Source organism: Alligator sinensis, unplaced genomic scaffold (assembly GCF_000455745.1).
Source record: "Alligator sinensis unplaced genomic scaffold, ASM45574v1 scaffold690_1, whole genome shotgun sequence".
Classification (NCBI taxonomy): Eukaryota; Metazoa; Chordata; order Crocodylia; family Alligatoridae; genus Alligator; species Alligator sinensis.
The window spans coordinates 1387605-1401233 of NW_005842372.1; the positions used below are offsets into that span (position 1 = coordinate 1387605).

Below are 13629 nucleotides of genomic sequence, written 5' to 3' on the forward strand. Positions count from 1 at the left end.
AGTGCCCGCTCTCGGCTCGCGCTGGGCTTTGGACTGGGAAAGATGCTGGGGCGGGTCTTCTGGGGAAGACGGGGGTGTGGGGCGCCCGGGCGACGGGCTTCTCTGCTGGGAGTCTCTGGGGTCACCTTGGGAATCCTGTCGGGCTGTGGCTATCGTGGAAGGCAGGGTAGATGTGGACCTGCAGACCAACCGAAGTGTGTGTGTGTGTGTGTCCTCTGCAGTCCCTACATCAGCTCACTGATGGGTCTTGAGGTGCCTTGAGCCTAATCCTAGAGCTAGGATCCATCTTCAAAAGTTTGCAGGTCTTTCCATGGGGGAGATTAGGCTATAGGCTGGGATTCCTCTTCTTTTCCTTCCTCTGCTCTCTCTTTGCTTCAAGGGCAAGATGCTTTATCTCAAAGCAGGTTGTCACTTGGTTGAGGTTGCAGCCATTGGAGTCAGTTAAGTGTGTGTGTGCATGTGCATGCGCACACAGCAGAAGCTTTGGTGAGCTGAATCCACTTTGTTGGATGCTGACACCTCATGAAGTGAACTTCAGTTCACAAAAGCTTCTGCTAGCTAGCTAGCTATACATATATGTGTGTGTATATATAGTTTGCTTAGTCTAAGGTGCAACCCGTCTCTGCCTCCCACTTGACTTCAGACTGACACAGGTAACTATAGGCATGTCGCATTTTACGCGGGGGTTACGTTCTAAAGGCAGCGCGAAAGGCGAAAATCGTGTATAGTGAAATCACGTTACCGTGCCAGCGGTGACTGCCTCTGCTTCCAAAACCTCCTGCTGCCACCACGGAGCTGTGCTTAGAGCTGTGCGGCCGGCGGCAGTGGCGCAGCGCAGGGTGGTGGTGGGGATGGCTGCGTGCTGCCCGGCCACCACCACACCCGGCGGCCGGCCCACAGCTCCGGGCACGGCTCCATGGCGGCAGTGGGAGGTTTTGGAGGCAGAGGCAGTCACCGCTGGCAGCGTGGCGGTGGCCGGGCCTCCAGGTAAGCGGCAGCTCTGTAAGGGGGTAAGCACTGTTATAAATATTTTTTTGAAATGATGTACCACTCAATTCACAAAAGGCACCATGATGTAGACAAAAGTTATGGAGGGGTACCTCAAGTCCAAGGAGGCGTGCCTTGACTCTAAACAGGTTGAGATCCACTATTTTAGGGCAGTGATTCTCAGCCTTTTTTGTACCAGGCCCCATTTGTAAACATCAATGGCCAGTCCTAACCCAGTGCCCCTCACTCCTGACCTGCTGCCCCCAGGCCCCAGCCCTCCAATATGTGGGGAAAGGGATGGATGTATGGAGACATGGGGAGCCCCAAGCAGCCCCAAGAATCCCTTGAGGCTGGAACTCTGCCAGCCTGCAAGGGAAAAGCCACGGTTTTCCATGTTTTTCTCCATTAAAAGAGAATCCATTTTTGAAGTTTGTTGATCCATTTTTAAAGTTTGTCCACAGCCCTTTTATATATTCTTGCAACCCACTTGTTGAGAAATCCTGCTTTAGAGGGTCACAATCTAGGGAATCGGGAATAGATGAGGTCCAGGCCAGAGTCAAGAGTCAGGAGAAGCAGAAGCAGGCAGATGAGGGCTTGAAGTCTGCAAGGGACCAAGGTTAAGCCACTAATAAGGGGCTTATAGGGGGCATAGTTAAGATCAGGAAGCCAGAATCCAGACTGGTGTTACTAGCCAAGGAGTACAGAGTAGAGAACTGCAATTGTAAGGGACCAGAATGTGAGCGTGCAGGTAACTTGAGGCCATCTAGGGGGAATTGCTCCACTTGGGTAACAAGGGCCAGATAGAAGCTAATTAATTTGCCCGTGATACTAGGGTTTACACTGGCATAGCTACATTTGGTTAAAAAATCATTCCTCTACCTGACATATCAATAGTGAAATCTTTTTTTAAATGTTGACTAGGCCTAAGGAATGCATATTATAAAATTCCTACAGCCTCTGTGTTGTACAGTAGTACAACAAGCAATATTTTGCTCTTTTCAGAACTTCTTCCTCAGAAAAGGAAGAACAAAGACCTTCTCCGTACAGCCCTTCATTTTATTAGTCTGTGTAACTAGTTAATCTGTTACACATTTATACCATGCTCTGTACTTTGGTGGATCACCCATGCAGATCAAGAGAGCCATATTTCGAAGGTCAGAGCCTCACAGTGTTAGTCCTGAAAATGGGATGTTCAGATGAAACTGCACATTGAGCAATTGCTAATGGCTGATCTCAAGGCAGATTAAATCACTGAACTTTAGACTTAGTTGTTGTGTATTTAACTAGCTAACAAGCTAAAAATGAGTGCAATTGCTTGAGAAGGTGAAGAGACAGTCAAGCCAGACTAGATCATTGGCCTTTCTGACCTAGTCTCCTGCCCATAGCCAGAACCAATGCCTGCAGCTTCTAAGGAAGGCAAAGATCCTCGTAATAAATCAGAATGTTTAGGCAATAACGTTCATATTTACATTGGCTTTTCTCTTTTCCACTATGTGAAATAAGTTCCTCAAAAGCAGCACATGTAAAACTGGGAGAATAGCTCATAGCTGATATTTTATGAGGTTAGTCTGACCTCGTATTGTTTGGGAATTAGCTGCAGGCAGAGGATTCTTTCATCAGATGTTATGCAAAAGTTTTTCGTTGTGTTGACTAATCTTAAAAAAAAAAAAAAAAAAAAAACGTAGTGAAGGAGTAGGTCAAGCTGTCCTTGATATTCTGTGATCAGTCCTATTAAGTCATATAGTCCTGTTGCATTTTAAGGATTGGATTTGTATGTGTTTCCCTCACTATGGGGGTGGTCTGGTAGCATGCGCATAAAGAACTCCCCTTGTACTCTGTAGTAAGGGTGCGTAGTCCAAGGGGTTACGTGGCCAAAAGTATTGCTGCACACTTCGTGCGTGCTGAGGATGGGATATACAGATCTCCTGGCCCATTGCCTCCCCATCAAATAGCTAGAGTCAGTGGGTCAGTTATTATTTAACTATGTCTCTGTACATTCCCCCATAGTTGTCCTTATACTAGAGGTGCACTGATAGAGATTTTTGGGGCCAATACCAATATCTGATTTTTAAGGAGGTATATCAGCCGATACTGATACAATTTTCAATACAGCTTGAAGAGCTGCCTCCAGCTGGTAAGTCCTTTGTGGTGAAAGGGAAGGGGCAGATCAATGTCCCTCTGGTGAGGGAGGGAGCAAGGGCAGGTGCTGCCTAGGTGGGGTGGGGCAGGGCACAGGATAGACCCATGGCTCATCAGGGGGGTGACTCCCACCACTGCGCGTACCCTGGAGGGACATAGGGGGCAGGGGCATGTGCCCCCTAGATTTGCGTGGGGAAGGTCAGGGCGGGCTGCATCTGTGGGCTGGAGCCAGAGCTGCACCGGGCTCCTCTCACTGGGGTTTGGGCTCAGGATGGGGGCTACAGAGGGGGCTGCAGCCACCCCAAATTTTACCATAGCTTCCTCCCAGCACCGTCACCGCCACACGCCCAGTGCTGCCCTGACTCTTCCCAGCGCGTGGGGAGAGGCAGGGGTTGAGCTGGGAAGAGCCGGGGCAGTGGCACTGGGAGGGAGCTATGGCAAAATTTGGGGTGGCTGCAGCCCCCCTCTGTAGCCCCCACCCCCAGCAAGAAGAGCCTAACACAGCCCCGGCTCCAGTTGTAGCTGCAGCCCGCTTGCCCCACCTTGCCCCATTCAGATCCATGGCGCACATCTCCTGTGCCATCCCGGGCTGTGCACAGCTGTGGGAGCCACCCCTCGACAACGAGCTGCGTGTCTGTCCCACTCCCCACCCCAACTGGGCAGCGCCTCCCCCTGCCCCCTCCCTCACAGCAGGGAGTGGGGTGATTTGCCCCCCCATGCCCTTTCCCTCCCCCCGTCCCTTCTGCCACAATGGACTTACTAGCTGGCGGCAGCTCTCCACACTACTGGGCTGCGCTCTTCACTGCATGAGTGCTGTGCTGCGGCTACACGCACATACAGGTAATTATTGGCCCTGTTGCACCGATTTCTGATACAGCCAATTTTCTTTATGTTGGTACCAATCCAATATCAGACTGATGTATCATTGCATCTCTACCTTATACATTAAATTCATAGATTCATACTGTAAGGCCAGAAGGGACCTTGGAAGATTATTGGGTCCAGCCCCCTGCACCAAGCCGGAAAGATAACTGGGGGTTCAGGTGACCCCAGCAAGGTGACTGTCTTGTCTCCTCTTGAAGATTTCCAGGGTAGGTAATTGCACCACCTCTGGAAGGAGCTTTTTCCACAGTGTGGACACCCTGACTGTGAAGATGTTTTTCCTAATGTTGAGCCTGAATCAGTCTTCCAGGAGTTTGTAGCCATTACTCCTGGTTTTCCCCAAGGGTGCCTGGTGAACAATTGCTCACCAAGCCCTTGATGTACTCCCGTGGTGTAGTGGTAAGCTGCTACCAGGTCCACTCTCAGTCTTCTTTTCTTCAGGCTGAAGAGTCCCAGATCCCTCAGCCTTTCCTTGTATGGCTTTCTGTGTAAGACTCTGATCACACCAGTGGCTCTTCTTTGGACTGTTGTCCATGTCCTTGTTAAAGTGTAGTGCCCAGAACTGGACGCAGTACTCCAGCTGTGCTCTCACCAGTGCTAAGTAGAGTGGAAGAATCAGCTCCTTGGTTTTGCTGGAGATGCATCGATTGGTGCATGCCAGAGTATTATTTGCCCTACTGAATACAGCGTTGCACTGCCAACTTATGTTCATACTGTGGTCTATTATTACCCCCAGATCCATTTCATTTGTGGTGCTAGTAAGTTTGCTGCCGCCAAGCCAGTAGGTGTGTTGGGAGTTGCTCGTCCCAAGGTGGAGCACTTTACATTTCTCAATGCTGAACTTCACCTGGTTCTGATTCACCCAACTTGCTAGCCTGTCTAGGTCCACCTGTATCTGTAGCCTATCTTCAAGTGTGACCACGCTTCCTCATAAGTTGGTGCCATCCGCGAACTTGGCTAGTGAGCTCTTCACCCCCACATCCAAATTGTTAATAAAGAAGTTGAAAAGGACTGGACCAAGCACCACCGCTGTGGGACACCACTGCCCACTTCTCACCAGGATGACACAGATCTGTTCACTACAACTCTCTGGGTCCTATCCTGCAGCCAATTTCTTACCCACCTGACTGTCTCAGAGTTAAGCTCACAATCCTCCAATTTTCTCATGAGGACATTGTGGGATACTAGATCAAAGGCCTTTTGAAAGTCAAGGTATACAATGTCAACCTGCTCTCATGTCCAGGTGGCAAGTTACCTGGTCATAGAAGGAGATGAGGTTGGTAAGGCAAAACCTGTCTGTGATGAAGCCATGCTGGCTGTCATTCAGAATCTTACCTTCTGCAAACTTATCACAGATAGACTCCTTGATGAACTTTTCTAGGATTTTCCGTAGGATGGAAGTTAGGCTGATTGACATATAGTTACTCAGGTTCTCCCTCCTGCCCTTGTGGATAGGCACAACATTGGCCCTCTTCCAGTCCTCAGGGACTTCTCCAGAGCGCCACAGGCTGTGGAAAAGTTTTGCCAGGGATTCTGTAATGACTTCGGCCAGCTCCTTCTCACTCTTGGATGAAGATCATCTGGTCCTGCTGACTTGTATATGTCTATTTTTTTTTAATTGGTCATACATCAATTCTACAGCAATAGTAGGAAGGTGATTATTCCTGCCATGCTCATCCTGTACTTTACCTGGCATTGTTTTCCCCTTGGTCCAGTGGAAGACCAAAGCAAAGTAGTCATTCAGGAGTTCAGCTTTCTCCTGGGTCCTCCCTGAAATGGGTATGTAACCACTGGAGCACACTCCTTTCTAGAACCTAAAAAAAAAAAACCTAGAGGTGCACCGATACATCACTCCGATATCAGATCGGCACCAATATAACGAAAATTGGCTGTATCGGAAATTGGCTTTTTTTGCTTGATGTGGCCAGTAACGTGTCTGATAAATGCCCTGTACACATGTGCAGCCGCACTGCAGCATGTAGGCAGAGAGGAACACAGCCCGGCAGCTTGGAGAGCTGAGTCCAGCTAGTAAGTCTGTTGTGGTGGAAGGGGTGGGGGGGACAGATCAAGGCCCCCACAGTGAGGGAGGGAGTGGGGCTGGAGCAGACGCTGCACAACCGGGGCAGGGCGGAGCATGGGATGGAGCCATGGCTTGTCCAGGGGGCGTGGAAGTGAGGGGGGAAGGGGTGGCTCCCGCTGCTGCACACACCCCTGGAGGGCATGGAGAGCGTGTGCTCCAGATCTGCACGGGGGCAGCGGCAGGCTGCCACTGCAGGCTGGGGCCAGGGCTGCACCGGGCTCTTCCTGGCAGGATCTGGGCCAGGCTGCGCTTGGGGCAGGTGAGAGTGCTGAGAGGGGGGGCTGGGGGAGCTACAGGGAATTTTGGGGTGGTTGTACCCCCCACCCAGCGCTGCCACCGCCCGCCCCGAGCTAAGCCCAGACCAGCCCCTGCCGGGAGGAGCCCAGCACCACCCCAGCCTGCAGCAGCAGCCCGCCCTGCCCTGAGCAAATCCAGGGTTACAGGACCCACCCATGCCCTCCTGGGGTACGCACAGCAGTGGGAGCCGTCCCCACTCCTTGTGCCCCCCAGACGAACTGCGGCTCCATTCCATGTCCTGCCCCGGCTGGGCAGTGCTTGTCCCAGCTCCACTCCCTCGCTGCAGGGGCCTTGATCTGCACCCGCCCATGTCCTTTCTCTCCCCGCTTCCCTTCCACCACAACGGATTTACCAGTCAGATACTGCTCTTCAAGCTGCTGGGCTGTGTATCGGAAATCGGATCAGTATTGGCCAATATGCCTCTTTAAAAATTGGTTATCAAGACCAAAAGTCTTTCTTGGTGCACCCCAGAAAAAACCTCTGGATCTCTGAGCTTCCATATTCTAGTGCTTTACAGCAAACAACTGTGATGTACACTATTAAGGATTTCTCATTTTACTGTAGCAGACGTTCCATATACAGGATAAGAGACTACTGTTGTTTCCAGTTACTCTGTTAGCTTAAATGTGGCTCTGAGTTAGGGTTCCACATGTTGGATTTCCTTTTTTTTGGTTTGCTTATTTAAAATTTAGGGTATTCCTTTTCATAGTTGTTAAAATAATACTCAACTTGCAAAGTCAGGCGCTCAAGTTAGTAAATGCTAGAATTAAAGTTGCCCTGCCAACCCTTATTTGGGTCCCTTGTGATTCATTCATAGTTTTTAAGACTAAAGAAGACCATTAAAAGATCTGGGCCAGGAGTAGGCAATTATTTGGGCTGGAGGACCACTTAGTTTTGGTGAGTTGTTGGGGGCCAGGTACACACACCTGAAAGCTTGCACAGAAAGGAATTTTTCTGCTACTATTTAGTTGGTCTAATAAAAGACATTGCCTCTGACCCAAGGGCTTTGTTTATCTCTCTTTCTCAGACCAACACAGCTACAACATAGATCCCCGAATCCTAGAGAACTGGATTTTATGCCTGTCTTTGCCATATGTTTCCTAGATGATGCTGGTAAGTCACAAGGGCTGTTAATTGTATGTTCTTCATTTTCTGGTTGAGTGACTTAAGATACCATAGACCAGACTGTAGAAATACTGAGCACTTGTGATTGTAACTGAAGTGATTGTGCATAGTTGAATATATAAAGTGCTGTGTAGCGCCTCGGGGTACACTGATAGAGATTTTGAGGGCCAATACCGATAGCTGATTTTTAGGGAGGCATATTGGCAAACACCAATCCAATTTCCGATACAGCCTGGAGAGGGGCATGCAGCTGGTAAGTCTGTTGTGGTGGAAAGGGAGGGGGGAGGGAAGGGGCAGTGGGGGACAGATCAAGGCCCCTGCGGTGAGGGAGGAGTGGGGCAGGCGCTGCCCAGCCAGGGCAGGGTGGGGCACAGAATGGAGCTGCAGCTCATCCTAGGGGCACGGGTGGAGGCAGCTCCCACCACTGCGCACCCCAGGGTATGGAGGGGGGAGGTTGTGCCCACAAGTCTGCGTGGGGCACGGGCAGGGTGGGCTGTGGCTATGAGTTGGGGCCAGGGCTGCGCCAGGCTCTTCCTGGTAGGGGCTAGGCTGGGCTGCACTTGGGGCAGGCAGCTGTGGTACTGGGAGAGGGGCTGCATGGCAGGGTGCAGCCACCCTAGGATTTGCCATAGCCCCCTTCCCAGCACTGCCTGTCCCAAGTGCAGCCCTAGCCCAACCCCACCCCCACCCACCCCCCATGTACCAGGAAGAGCCCAGCACAGCCCTCACCCCAGCCCACAGCTGTAGCTCACCCTCCCCATGCTGCGCACAGACCCAGGGACACACCCCCTCCCATGCCCTCCTGGGGTGTGCACAGCAGCAGGAGGTACCACCCCTCCCCACCCTTGCATCTCCCAACCCCCCCAGTGCTCCTTCCCCCCTCCCCTTCCACCACAACAGACTTACCAGCTGCACACAGCTTTCCATACTGCCAGGCTGTGCTCCTCGCTGCCTACATGCTATGCTGCGGCTGCACGCATGCACGGGCATTTATTGGCCAAATTATTGGCCACATGAGGCTGATTTCCGATGCAGTCAATTTTCTTTATATCAGTGCCAATCCGATATCGGACCAATGTGTTGGTGCACCTCTAGTAGCACCAATTTCTCTGAACAATCAAGCCCAGATTGGACTTGCAAAATTAGTGGATGCACCTTACTCTGTGTACTTCAGTTCTTCACCTGTAAAACAGAATTTAATACCACTTATTTACCTCAAAGGTGTAGCAAAGATTTATATTTGTAAAGTTATAAGGTCCTGTGGCAAGACCAAACGTAAAAGCAGCCACAAGGGAAGTCACTTTGTTTAATCAGTACATGGTATGAAAGAAGAATAGTAAACGAGGGTCTACATATTGAATTACAAAGATAAAAGGAAATATTGAAAAACTACCCATTCAGGGAGCATGCTGTTTAGCTCAGGTGATTAGAGTGTGGGTCTAATAATACCAAGGCTACAGGTTTTATTGGACTAGATTGGTTGGACTAGATTAGTCCTGGTTGGACTAGATTAGTGGTTTTCAACCTTTTTTCATTTGCGGACACCGAAAAAAAATTGTATGCAGGTGCGGACCCCTTTGAATTGTAAATATAGGTATTCACATACTTTTGATTGATCATAGTCATTTTTTGCAGACCACTTAGACATAGTCTGAGGACCCCCAGGGGCCTGTAGACCACAGGTTGAAACTCACTGGACTAGATCTCTTGAAGTCCCTTCCACCCTTACTTCTCTATGTCTGTGTCATCCTGTGTACAGGGGACTGTATCATTATGTGTATATGCAGTGCACACAGGTTGTACTCAGGTTGCATATGCACTGGAACCTTAATTCTGACACAGAGGGGTACCTAGGCAGAGCCCTGTGTAGTGGTGACTCATGGGGCTCTGGCTGCTATTTTGGTCCCCCTAAGTTAGTGCCGGGGCTTGTGCCCCACTTGCTGCTGCCTTAGTTGCACCACTGTTCTGATATTTTCCAGCCTCTAAGCACCTGATTTGCAATCTTCTTGTTTTTTAACATAATGTCCCACTGTGAGGGCACTGCCTGATATAAACCCTAACGTTCTTTTAACATAATGTTTTTGTATATAATCTATTCTATTAGATGGAAAGAGAAAAGCATATTCAGCCTGTAGACTTTAAAAGGGAGTAGAAGCCACCCTGGGTCACCCTTTGGCTGGAACAGAGATTGGGGGAAAGGGGTATTTTTACTGTGTTGCTTGTTATCACTCTCTTTTTTTAAAAACTGAAATATGTTTCCTTGGGAGGATAAGTGGGTTCTGGGAACAACCATACCTCCCCTTTGAGAAAGGCATGGGAAGGAGAATTGGGGGGGCAAGGACTCCCTTGCCCGTAACACACAGGTGGGGAAATATGGGGGGAATACTTGTTTTCCTTGTACAGAAGTATTGAATGTGGATTGTGAAATTAGGTTCACTTGGATGGAGAGGACAGCTAGTCAGAAGCAGGGGAGTGGAAAATGGGGTGATTGCTCTTGAATTTTGGGGGGGAAAGATTTTTTTTGGTGGTACCTTATCTTCATATTTTATTTTGTTTCTATACTTTTTTTGTCTTTTATTGTAAGCTACCCTGAGCCATTTTTAGGGAAGGGTGGCATATAAATTGGATAAATAAGCAATGTAACAGACGGCCATTGTTAATATCTTGAGTCTATCTTTCCAACATCTTGCATCTGTTGCTAATCTTCAACTTTAAATTCTTTGGAGCAGGAACTGTATCATCTTACATGTCTGCAGTGTCCCACGGGAAGGTTGGTTGCTTCCTGTGCCCCTGAAGTTCTGCATTATAATATAATAAAATAACGAAGCAATAATAATGATAATAAGGACAAAACTCTCAGTTAAGCTGATACAAAACTGATGGAATTCCGCTAGTTTCATTGGCATTAGAGTGCATTTTTATCAATGAAGCTAAAATATAAAAGATGCTAATGATTATTATAGTATTTATCCCAATAATGTTAAATTCAATCCAGTCTAACTAGCCAAATCTAACTGAAATGAGATTAGACCACATCCTGTGTGTCCCTCCATCCTGCCTGATCTTAACACAGGTCTTCATACTCCTGCGTTCTGATTTTGTGTGCATTGTCTTAGTAGCAGATGCTTCCTAATGTTAAATCCCCATCAGAGGGCAGAGGTAGTCTTGAACAAGGCCCATAATCAATTTAGATAAGAGCATCTATGGGTGAAGCAGTTATTACTTCTGTTTTGAGGCAGCGTTTGATGTAAATAACTAGGGTGATCCAAAGTCTAAAGAGACACTGGGTATTTGTTGCATAAAGATTGGAAAGGACAAGTTTGAGAACATACAGTCTGTCCACACACTGCATTCAGAGAGAAAGCTCCACTGGGATGAATGGAACTAGTGCCAAGACAGCCTCAAACTAATGTGGGACCCCTAAAAAAAACATTACATTCAGCCCTGGTCTGGCCTCCATCTAAACTGGACAATGGAATTAGTTTAGTCCCTGAACAACCTCAAATTCTGGGTTGGTATAATACAGGTGGCTTAAAACCACTCATATTGCCAAGCATAAGACAAATGCAATTAATGACTAAACCTGGAGTCTGGTGTAGCAAGTTTAGCCTAATATAAGTTATTTCCTAATCCAGTCTGGGAAACATGTGAAGCAAGTTGAGCCTAAAATGGGTCTTTCCTAATCCAAAGTGGTATATCAGCACTGTGTCTGCAGGGGCAGCAGCCCTACTTCTTAGCATTACTACTGTCATAGCTTAGTGAGTCAACAGTATAGGTAGTTCCTGTAGAACCAGTTGCTGCTCTGAAATAAACTTCAGATTGGGTGGGCAGAGTACATTAGATAAGTACACAAAATTACAGGGCATTGGTAATGGTCTGGATCGCTAAACTGTCTGTTCCAAGTGTAACACCTGATTTTTATTTATTTATTTTTTTTAAGATATCCAAGTTCTATTTAGAATGCAGCATGTTTGTGTTGTCAGCCAGAGCTGGACTTCTGAGAAATGTGCTTTCAAATTTAAGTTTGTTTTTTTTGTTTGTTGGGTTTTTTGTTGTTTGTTTTTTTTAACTGCCTGTGTTATGGGGGAGGGGGGCAGCACTGAGAGAGAATTTTATTAGTAGCTGTTAAGAGTCATGAACCAAAAACATGACAAAGCCAGAAGGGAAATACAGAGCGCCCGAGCGAAGGACTAACATAAGAGGGATGGGGGTGAGGAGGGGAACGCCCCTAGGTTAACAGAAAATACAATTACTACCACAATGACAGATCTAAAGTCTACTGAAAGTAATGGAAAGAATCCCATTGACTTCAATGAACTCTGCATCAAGCCTCATGTTATTTAATGATAGATTCTCATTCTGAATTAGCTTTTCATATAAATATATAATTTAATATATAAAAATTCACCATCTGAGTCTCATCTGTTATATACTCTGGATTTTTTCATGCTAAACTAATCTGGGAATTTCCTGCCACTTCAAATTTGGTGGTTGTAAAGGTGTGTAGGTAGGCAGGTAGATGGATAGATGGATGCTTTTATGCCTACATTCCATGTTAACTGAATTGTCCTCCCTTTTCCATACTATTCAGTCCTATCAAATGTGGGACTTGGGATGTCAAAGTCATTTTTGAAGTCAGTAGAATGAATCTGACTCAAAGTACAGCACAGACACAAAATACAGTACAGGGAGAAATGTTGTCAAAGATTCTTTTAACGCATCACTGATATGTCTCAGATCTGATAATCCTTTTAACATTATTGGATGATTCAGCCTTTCACGTGTAAATAATTTATAGCAATGCAAACAAGGGAATTCGTTTGTATAGAAACAGAAATAAATACAGCTTTCATGACATAAAGTCTCCTCCCACTTCCCATGGCATTTGCATTTCAAAAGTACTTATTCTTACAAGGATAGAAAGAACCAATTCCAATGGAAATTTAGTGGAATTTGGATGGTCCAGTCCCTTTGGTTCCCTTGAAAATCCCAGTCATAGCACTGAGTGCTGTTGGGAAACAGCAAAAACAAATATAATGCCAGACAAAGGGGCTGGATTTGCAGCTTTGTAGAGTGAAACCTCTAACAAGTCATGGAATAGATAAAAATTGAACAGAGGAAGCATCTTCACACCTGTGTGTCTCCAGTTTGACCAGAAAGGAGCATGACTAATGTAGAAAAAGTTATTTGATGTCCTTAAGTCCTTCAACAATGGATTTCCAACAGTATCAACAAATGCCAATTGATGATTTTCATGAAGTGGACATTCAGCTAGTGGACCAAGATTAATCCATTCATCTCTCACGATCTTCTCCCACTTAGACAAAATCAGCATTTCTGTACCAATATTATTTGTGAATACAGTATTGTCTCAATGGTGGCTGCATTTCTTACCATTTTGTCTTAATCAGGATCTCCTCTACTCCTTAGTTTTCAAGTATCCATGGAAATCAGTGATGCTTAAATTTCTGGGGAGTAGGAATTCTTTGTCATTGGCCCCCACATAGACCTCAAATTCATAGACACAGCTTGTCAAACAATAGGAAGGAAAAAATCCAGGAAATTTTGAAAAGTTCCAAAGTTATTTCCATCCCCCCAAGCTAGAAAAGGGACACAATGAATGCATTTAGAATGTATATGAACACCATAATAAAATACTGTATTTTTCCTTCTTTGCGCCTTTATTTCTCTACATAAAAAGGTGTGGGACCCAGGAGAAAACAAGAAACCAAAAATAACCTTTTTTTTTTTTTCATTTTAAAATTTTTAAAATTTTGAAGAAATTTAGAAATTCTTTAAACTAGACTCGCCGGGGGAGGGGGCTGCAGGAAGACGAGGAGACGCCATCAGGGCAAGGGGGTGCAAAGGTAAGTAATGGGGGTCCTGATGGTCTGCCTAATCGGGGGGGGGCACACAGTCTTGCAAGGCCTTAAATGCCTGTACACCAATGCTCGTAGCATGGGGAACAAACAGGAGGAACTCGCCCTCAGAATAGCTAGTTCAGATCCAGATGTCGTAGGGTTAACAGAGACGTGGTGGGACTCGTCCCATGACTGGGCAGTTAACATTAGGGGCTATAGGCTGTACAGGCGGGATAGAGAAGGCAGAAAAGGGGGGGG

The 13629-nt window shown here is 47.0% G+C and overlaps 1 long non-coding RNA gene across 1 annotated transcript in view; it reads left to right on the top strand.

Annotated features, from left to right (window-relative positions):
• The first annotated feature begins 7260 nt into the window (after positions 1-7260).
• Positions 7261-13629, top strand: part of LOC102387782 — a 69284-nt gene continuing 62915 nt past the window's right edge. Inside the window, exon 1 of the long non-coding RNA XR_324520.3 lies at positions 7261-7498. This is a non-coding gene — a long non-coding RNA (uncharacterized LOC102387782). The remainder of the gene's footprint in view (positions 7499-13629) is intronic.